The sequence below is a fragment of the Phalaenopsis equestris genome, unplaced genomic scaffold (genome assembly GCF_001263595.1).
Source record: "Phalaenopsis equestris unplaced genomic scaffold, ASM126359v1 Scaffold214628, whole genome shotgun sequence".
In the NCBI taxonomy this organism is placed as follows: Eukaryota; Viridiplantae; Streptophyta; class Magnoliopsida; order Asparagales; family Orchidaceae; genus Phalaenopsis; species Phalaenopsis equestris.
This window is the reverse complement of record NW_018233397.1, coordinates 125,883-135,359: the sequence shown is the minus strand read 5'-3', so window position 1 is coordinate 135,359 and position 9,477 is coordinate 125,883.

Here is a 9,477-nt window from a genome sequence, read left to right as displayed (position 1 = left end):
TCTCTTGGGCAAATACATCGAATCAAGACACATTTTGAAGAGATCCCAAGGCACCTCTTGGAAAACTATAAAAGAAAGAAGAGAGGACTTAGAAAAGAGTCCTGAAAATATTGGCAAGTTTGAATGCTCTTTTTATTTACTTTATCAAATTTGTTATTTTATTTTGAGTGATTGTAAAAGAGAAGAGATTCAAAGGAACTTCAAGAGTTTGGTGGAGGACTTGAGATAAGTTTTTATCTTTTTTTTAGACTAATTTTGGTTTTAATCAAGACTTGTTGTTGGTTTGACAATGATGTCTTCTTTTAAACTGAAGTGTGCTTTTGTTTTCTTCATGGATTATGAGAAGTTTTCTCTATCTTTCTTTTTAAAATGATAAGTAATTAAGATTTGGATGGAAGTTGTGGAGAGTATTGATCTTTAATGTTAGAAGAAGTTTATGCACTTCATTTACTTCTTGATTTGGCTAATCTAGATGTTATAATTTGTTGTGAGAACATGTAAGAATCGGGCTGGTATTATCTCAGTCAACAATTGGAAAAAATCACATGAGGTTGTATGAATAAGAATGTAATTCATATGTTTGAGTGCAAATAAATAGGGAAATATTCATTGATGGGTGTAGAGTTAAGAGGACTTTAAAGTAACAGGTTAATGCCCCAAATTTAGTTTATTATTTTAGTTTCTGATATGAGAATGTTAGCCCCCAGGTGGAGGGAATCAAGGGAACTCTAGAGTGAGAGCTAGTATCTTCCCTGCCTAGCCAGTCTTCAAAATTATTCAAACTTTAAATTAGCCAATGTTCTTTATAGCATGTCTAGTAAGGGTAAAGAATATTATTGCTCCTATTTGACATCACAATTTGCATACTTCCACAACAGAATTCCTATACTTATTACTGACTCATGATAAGAAGAAATATATTTCATATTAAATACTTTTCCTCTAAAAAAACTTTAGTTATCTTTTTACTATTTCGTTAAAATATCAAAAATACCAAAAATATTTTAATTTTAAATTCCAACAAAAATCATTTTAGTTTAAATAATTATCCTTTTAAAAATAGAAAAACTTTCTAAAAAGTACATATTGCATAATCTTCCCTGTGAGTTCGATATTTAGGTCGTAATTAAAAAGTCCTATATTACTTGATAATGACATTTATACTTGCGTAGAATCCCAATATAAATATATGTAAATAAAAAAGTTAAATTCTTATTTTTCTTCGTAATCAATTTTTTGGTTTTGTTGCAAAAGAAAGAAATATAAGTGAAAAATAACATCATAACTATTGCTGTACTGTGCATAAGCATTGAGTATCGAAGGATCACTCTGCTATACAATTTAAGCCCTAACCTGCTTTAGGATTCCGAGGTTGTTGTTTGTTACGACCTAAATCTTCCTATCTTCCATTCTATTTATGTGATCATTTCACATGAAAGTAAGCACTAATTAGTAAAATTGGCAGGATATAAAATTTAAATATTTCTTCTCTAAATTGAAGCCAAACCATATGATAGCTTGGGAAGTCACCGAGGTTCTCCTCAGGATCCGTGACATCCCCTAGTTCTTCTTCCTTTGGATTGCAAAAATAAATGTTCCAAATTCAACCCATTCCCCTTTCACACTTTCTTGTCCGATATCTTTGGAAAGTCCTATTCCTTTAACCTCTTTGAAGACAATATCCTATGATTTTTATCAAAACTTTTCTTAGGTGACTTCAGTTATCTAAGATGTAATTAACTATAAGGGCTTGTCTTTATAAGAAACTTTTGAGAACCTAGATTATTCTAAACCGTATTTATTTTTTCATATTAAATAGGAGAACTTGTTGGCTATAAATAAAATGGTTTTGCAGACCAAATGGATGTCATACAATTCTTAGTTTATTTTAGTGAGCCTCACCATCAAGTTATGTGTTTATCTTTCGAAGTAAATAACTAGCTTGAGGTGTAGCGCCCTTTCATCTATACTTTGAAAGATATGAGATCACTTTGATTTCATATTTTTCAAAAGTTATACAAAAGTAAATATATATATATATATATATATATATATAAATTAATTGTCCCTCCGAAGCAAGCAACGAGATTCTGATTTTGATGACCGACAGCTTCCATAGGATGACCTCCATAAAATAGTGTCAACAGACCTTTAAGAGATTATGCTAATCCTACTGCAGATGAAATTAATTTGAGTATAAAAAATCCTGTTGTAGCTGCCAATTCATCTAAGCTTAAATCGGCTATTATCCATATGGTACAAAATAATCAGTTTGTGGGAACACCAACTGATGATCCTAATTTACACCTTGCTAGTTTTCTAGAATTATATGCTATATTTAATTATGAGGGAGTGTCAAATGATGCAGTCAGACTTAGACTTTTTCATTTTTTACTAAGGGATTAAGCTAAGGTGTGGTTAAACTCGTTAGCACCTAGATCTTTTAGAACTTGGGGAGATTTGTCAAGAAAATAGATCTCCATGAACTCCTCATCGAGCTAATCCATGAAATCAAAATCTTCATCATCAACAACCACTCCGTGCTCTCTAGCCAACTCTGAAATCTTAGCTCTAAGCTTTTTTACGTCTCTTCGATCATTTTCTCCTGAATCATCTTAAGATCTAGAGGTTTCTCTTGAACATCATTCTATTGTACAACAGATATGGTAGTAATAGTGGCAACAAAATTAGACACATGCTTCATTCCACAAATCTGACCCACCGACTCATCAAAAAATACTGGTGCAGCAACATTAGGTACCTACACCTTCTTTGAAGTTGATGCCTTGAGACAGAGTTTCTCAATACATGCATTGGTGTGTCAAAGAGAGGCATGCTCCCTACAGTGCAGACTAACTACATTATCAAGCAACTACTTTCCTTTATCCCTTTTGAACAAATCCTCATGAAGGGTGTTGGGCGGTATTCTCGGACCCAGAAGTGACTTGACTTATCTAAGTTATATGGGCTTCAGAGTAACAGCAGGGGTATCTGTGATGGTGACAACAACAATGACTTGACTTCCAAGGTGGAATCTGACCAAAACACGAGCTAGAAATACTTCAACTGGTCTTTGGAACTAGCGGACAGATCTAACATCCGTCAAGATTTCTTTCTTTATCCGGGGTGAAACTGCATATCCCACTTGCTTGAGTAATTCAACGACAATACACCCCTCCTTGGCAACTAGTCATTCAAACATTGTACAGAGTTTAGTGATAGGATTAGGCCCCTCCCACTCCTTACCAAGGTCTTGTGGTGAAGATAGAGCAGCGTCAATCATATAGATTCTCTCATCCCATGTGGTATCCATCAATGGATGAAACCTACTTCCTTGTAGAAGAGGAGCAACCTTAGGCATTCCAAGTTCCTCCTGGTGACAAATCTCATCAACAGAGGTTATCACTATAGACTAGGCTTTGGTGGCCCTTTGAATCTTTCAGTTTTGATTTCTTCTTTATGAATTTGTTAGTGGCTTAACCCTTGTACTGGAATCAATCTCAAATACAGAAGGTAGAGTATTGAACGCAACGACTGATTTCTCTTCAATTAAAACATTTTTCCTTTAACAGATAGTATGGTAGGCACAGTAACAGTGAATACAACAACAATAGGTGTAATGAATCCTAAGCAGATAGATGCACAGATGACAGACTTAACGGGTGTTGGGGCGAAAGCTATTTTTGCCTTCTTGTAAGAAGAGAAGTCTTGGGGACAGTTCAAATCAAACTCGAAAGATGGCTCTTGAACTTATGTGGCAGCAAAATTCATGACGACGAAGGGGGCTTGTCAAGTATGACCTAAAATTTGTCAAATCCAGCTCCAAACTTGATCATCGCTGCAAAGTTACTGTTGTCGCAACTGGTAGGTAGGTTTCAAGAGAAAGTAAGAGTAGGGAACGCTACCATAGCAACTTCAATGAAAAATCTCTGAGGTTTAGTATTGGCCGACACTTTGTAATTTTAGTGTGAAGACTAAAAATTAACAATGGTCATTCTATGAACTGGGCACATCTTTTCTTATTTCTTTTGATTTTATTTTTCCTAATATTAGAGGTCTTTTCAATTTCATCATTTTCACTTGTAATTATAGTATCAAGATGTTTAACTAGATTAAACTAGAGATTAAAAGACATAATGAATTGGCTCAATTTGCAAAATAGTAAGCCAAAATCAAAAGATACAAGGAAAAGATAAACTTTATGACTCAATGTGGGCCAACTTTAAGACGCACATCAGCCAGGAGAAACTTGTTCACCAACACACCTATTAGGGGTCCGACCCCATACAAAAAAAGAAGCCATAAAAGACTCCTGAACCTCTCTGTTTAAAGGTGATTAAACAAACGGATTTGGAATCCAAAAAAGTTGACCATACTTTTCTAAGAAAGAAATGAGCAAAGCATGTAAGTGGAAGAAGGGTAATCTGGTGCATGGGGGACATGGACACATTACCGATATATGAAGTCAAGACTTCTTGCTCACATTGGAGAGAGAAACTAGTCCACAACAAAGTTGTCAGAATTTGTCGCTCGCCAGATTTGGAAAGTAAATTCAACTTATAGATGTATATTATAATTTTGGAACTATGAGACTAGACTGATGTCATATAGAAAATAGTTTAAGTAAATAGACAAAACACCGAGGAATAGATATATTACTTGTTAGTGAGACTCGATTAACTAACCAAAGAATTTAAGACATCCATTTTAGTCTGTGAACCTTTATCTTGACCAAAAATTTCTTTTATCTAGTTTGAAAGATTAGATATGGTTTATATTAAGCTGGGTTCTAAAGTTTTCGATATGGGTAAGCCCCTATAGTTAATTATATCTTATACAACTGAAATCGTCCAAGAAAACTCTCAATTTAAATAAAAAAATATTGTCTTCAAGAATTTCAAAGAGAAAGACTTTTTAAAGGTCGGAGAAAGGAGTGTCAAACGGGCAAGGCTCAAATTTAGAATAATTATTATGGAATCCATGGGGAGACAACTAGGTTATGTCACAAACCCCGAGGAGAACCTGAGAGACTTCCCGAGCTATCCTATGGTTTGGCTTCAATTTTGAAGAGAGATTATTATATGTTTTATCCTGCGAATTTTTATTTCATATGGCTTACCTTTTGATGCAACAAAAATATAGTTATGTAAAATTTATAAAGTTAACTATGCTTTGCAACAGTGCCAAAATCTTGATGTGGTAATTTATAAATAATAAAGCTAAGCAATTAACGTCGGTATTCTACGCAAGTATACGTATCATTATGAAGTAATGTAAGACTTTCTATTTAAATCCCAAATATCAATCCCATGAGAAAAGTTTAAATTTGAAATGATAAATTAATTAGGTAATTCACAGAAAAACATGAAATTATAGTCACTAATTTTGAATGTTTAAGATACTATAAAAGCTAAATTATTAACTACTAGTAGAATTTAAATGCAAGGTTATAAAATAGTAACTACTAAACTATGTTTATGTGTTAAAGTTTTCTTATATGAAAAAGTATCTTTCACACTACAATTAGCTTTTTGGTGAAATGAGATGATATAAATGATTTAAATATGTAGTGTGCCAAATAGGAGCAATTATAATTCTGTACCCTGATTCAGTGTTATAGAAAATTATTGGCTAATCTTAGGTTTACTCCCTAAATCCATGACTAGGGTAGGAGGATACTGACTCCCACTCCAGAGCTCCCACTTCCATTCCTCTGAAGGCTAACTCTCGCTTTAGTTTTTAAACACTAAGATAAAATTAAGGATTTTTAGTCTGTCACCATAAAAAAACTCCAATTCTACACCCAAAAAAGTATATTTCTCTATATATTTGCACTTAATTCCATGAACAAAATACTCCTTCATGGATTTAAATGTGAATCTCACTCTGTTGTAGAACTCATACCCATTTCCCGGATCATATGTTTCACAACATATTTAAACAATTCAATTGGCCAGATTGAATAGTAAATTAAGAGTGGAGTTGAAAAACCATCACAATTTATTTTAAATTTTAACATTGACACATCCAAATTATCTCTTCATTTCACCATATCTTAGAGTAGGGAGAAAGATAAAGGAAACTACTTAGACTTCATGTGAAAGATAAAATAAAACACAAATTTCATATACAAAAGGAAGTTCGTATAACAATAATAAACAAATAACACTTATCTAAAACTCTTTCTCAAAGCAAATCCCTTGTAGCCTCTCTTAGGAAATGTAGGAAGAAGAAACATCTTACTTCTCTTCCTTTCCAACACTTCTTAATAAAGAATTCACTCTTAAATTCACCACAAAAAACTCAAAACTATAAAAAAAATAACTAGTTAATGGTGTGGAATGACGTGAAATGATGTAAAGTGGCAAGAAGGGGCGATGGATGACTGAGAGAGATAGAGGAGAGTAAATTTTCTAATTAATTTTGGCTCTTAATAGATCCTAGGGTCGGTTCTCTAATAAGTGCAACCAAAAACTCCTTAAAAGAATCCAAATTTGTTGAATCTTCTAGAAACAGGGTCTGCACTTACGCTGGCACCGTCGGCACCCATTCTGTCATCTTTGGCGCTAGAGGCCATTTAATTTTGTCTGTCTTCTCTGTTAAACGATGCTGTCAGCCTCTAGTCTGGCGCCATCGGTGCTGTACAATTTTTAAAATTCTCCATTTTGACTCCAAATTTCATTCTTTTTTGCTTCCTTTTAGCTCTAAGTCCTAAAAATCAACAACCTGCAATAAAAAAAATACCTTCCCTTAAAGTGCAATATCACCAAAAATGAGTATAATATATGAGTATGCATATATTTTTCGTCTATCAAAATTCCCAAAACTTAAATGTTACTTATTCTCAGGTAACTCCTTTATTACATAAAAATGTGACTCAAGCAAAGATTTTAACTTCTAGATTTCTATATTTAAGTTCATTAAATATAATAGTATAACTTAAGAAAAAATTAAAATAACTTCGGTTAATACTAAAGGTAAAAGAATATATAGCAGTCAAGTCTAAGATTTCTGATTTTCTATTCCTTCTAAGAAAAAACTACAAATTATTCATTTTAACGCCACTTAGAATATCCATATGAAAAAGAACTTCATGAAACTTTACTAGTAAATATGCTAATACTGAAATATAAGTTTAGAAAATGTAGGCAAGCCTTTTTCTTTAAGTTGATTCAAGTGAAGCCAATTTTTAATTAGGCATCTCCTCAAGCTTCTCCTCACATATTTTCTTTTCTTTTTTTTTAGGTCATTTTCAAACATTTTCTCTTTTTTTCTTTTCTCTTTTCTTTTTCTTTTCACTCTTTTTTTTATGTGAGGATTGTTATATCTGGGTAGCCTTTAATGATTTTGAACTTCACCATCCTCTTCTTAAAGTTAAAAACTTTTCACATTCCTTCACTTTATAAATTTATATTAGCTTTAAAAATTTTTCACAAAGTTCTATTCTTTTCTTCTTACATGAATCTGTAAGATTTTTAATAGATTTTTAATACAAGATTTTTAATACTTCAAAATTACAAATTCCTTTACATAAAATAGAAAAACATAGTCTTATTCTATCATACCAAATATCTTAATCTCTAAAAGTAACCTTTATTAATCATAACAATGGTCATTCTATGAACTGGGCACATCTTTTCTTATTTCATTTGATTTTATTTTTCCTAATATTAGAGGTATTTTCAATTTCATCGTTTTCTCTTGTAATTATAGTGTCAAGAGGTTTAACTAGATTAAACTAGAGATTAAAAGACATAATGAATTGGCTCAATTTGCAAAATAGTAAGCCAAAATCAAAAGATACAAGGAAAAGATAAACTTTATGACTCAATGTGGGCCAACTTTAAGACGCACATCAGCCAGGAGAAACTTGTTCACCAACACACCTATTAGGGGTCCGACCCCATACAAAAAAAGAAGCCATAAAAGACTCCTGAACCTCTCTGTTTAAAGGTGATTAAACAAACGGATTTGGAATCCAAAAAAGTTGACCATACTTTTCTAAGAAAGAAATGAGCAAAGCATGTCAATGGAAGAAGGGTAATCTGGTGCATGGGGGACATGGACACATTACCGATATATGAAGTCAAGACTTCTTGCTCACATTGGAGAGAGAAACTAGTCCACAACAAAGTTGTCAGAATTTGTCGCTCGCCAGATTTGGAAAGTAAATTCAACTTATAGATGTATATTATCATTTTGGAATTATGAGACTAGACCAATGTCATATAGAAAATAGTTTAAGTAAATAAACAAAACACCGAGGAATAGATATATTACTTGCTAGTGAGACTCGATTAACTAACCAAATAATTTAAGACATCCATTTTAGTCTGTGAACCTTTATCTTGACCGAAAATTTCTTTTATCTAGTTTGAAAGATTAGATATGGTTTATATTAAGCTGGGTTCTAAAGTTTTCGATATGGGTAAGCCCCTATAGTTAATTATATCTTATACAACTGAAATCGTCCAAGAAAACTCTCAATTTAAATAAAAAAATATTGTCTTCAAGAATTTCAAAGAGAAAGACTTTTTAAAGGTCGGAGAAAGGAGTGTCAAACGGGCAAGGCTCAAATTTAGAATAATTATTATGGAATCCATGGGGAGACAACTAGGTTATGTCACGAACCCCGAGGAGAACCTGAGAGACTTCCTGAGCTATCCTTTGGTTTGGCTTCAATTTTGAAGAGAGATTATTATATGTTTTATCTTGCCAATTTTTATTTCATATGGCTTACCTTTTGATGCAACAAAAATATAGTTATGTAAAATTTATAAAGTTAACTATGCTTTGCAACAGTGCCAAAATCTTGATGTGGTAATTTATAAATAATAAAGCTAAGCAATTAACGTCGGTATTCTACGCAAGTATACGTATCATTATGAAGTAATATAAGACTTTCTATTTAAGTCCCAAATATCAATCCCACGAGAAAAGTTTAAATTTGAAATGATAAATTAATTAGGTAATTCACAGAAAAATATGAAATTATTGTCACTAATTTTGAATATTTAAGTTACTATAAAAGCTAAATTATTAACTACTAGTAGAATTTAAATGCAAGGTTATAAAATAGTAACTACTAAACTATGTTTATGTGTTAAAGTTTTCTTATATGAAAAAGTATCTTTCACACTACAATTAGCTTTTTGGTGAAATGAGATGAGATAAATGATTTAAATATGTAGTGTGCCAAATAGGAGCAATTATAATTCTATACCCTGATTCAGTGTTAAAGAAAATTATTGGCTAATCTTAGGTTTAGTCCCTAAATCCATGACTAGGGTAGGAGGATACTGACTCCCACTCCAGAGCTCCCACTTCCCTTCCTCTGAAGGCTAACTCTCGCTTTAGTTTTTAAACACTAAGATCAAATTAAGGATTTTTAGTCTGTCACCCTAAAAAAACTCCAATTCTACACCCAACAAAGTATATTTCTCTATATATTTGCACTTAATTCCATGAACAAAATAC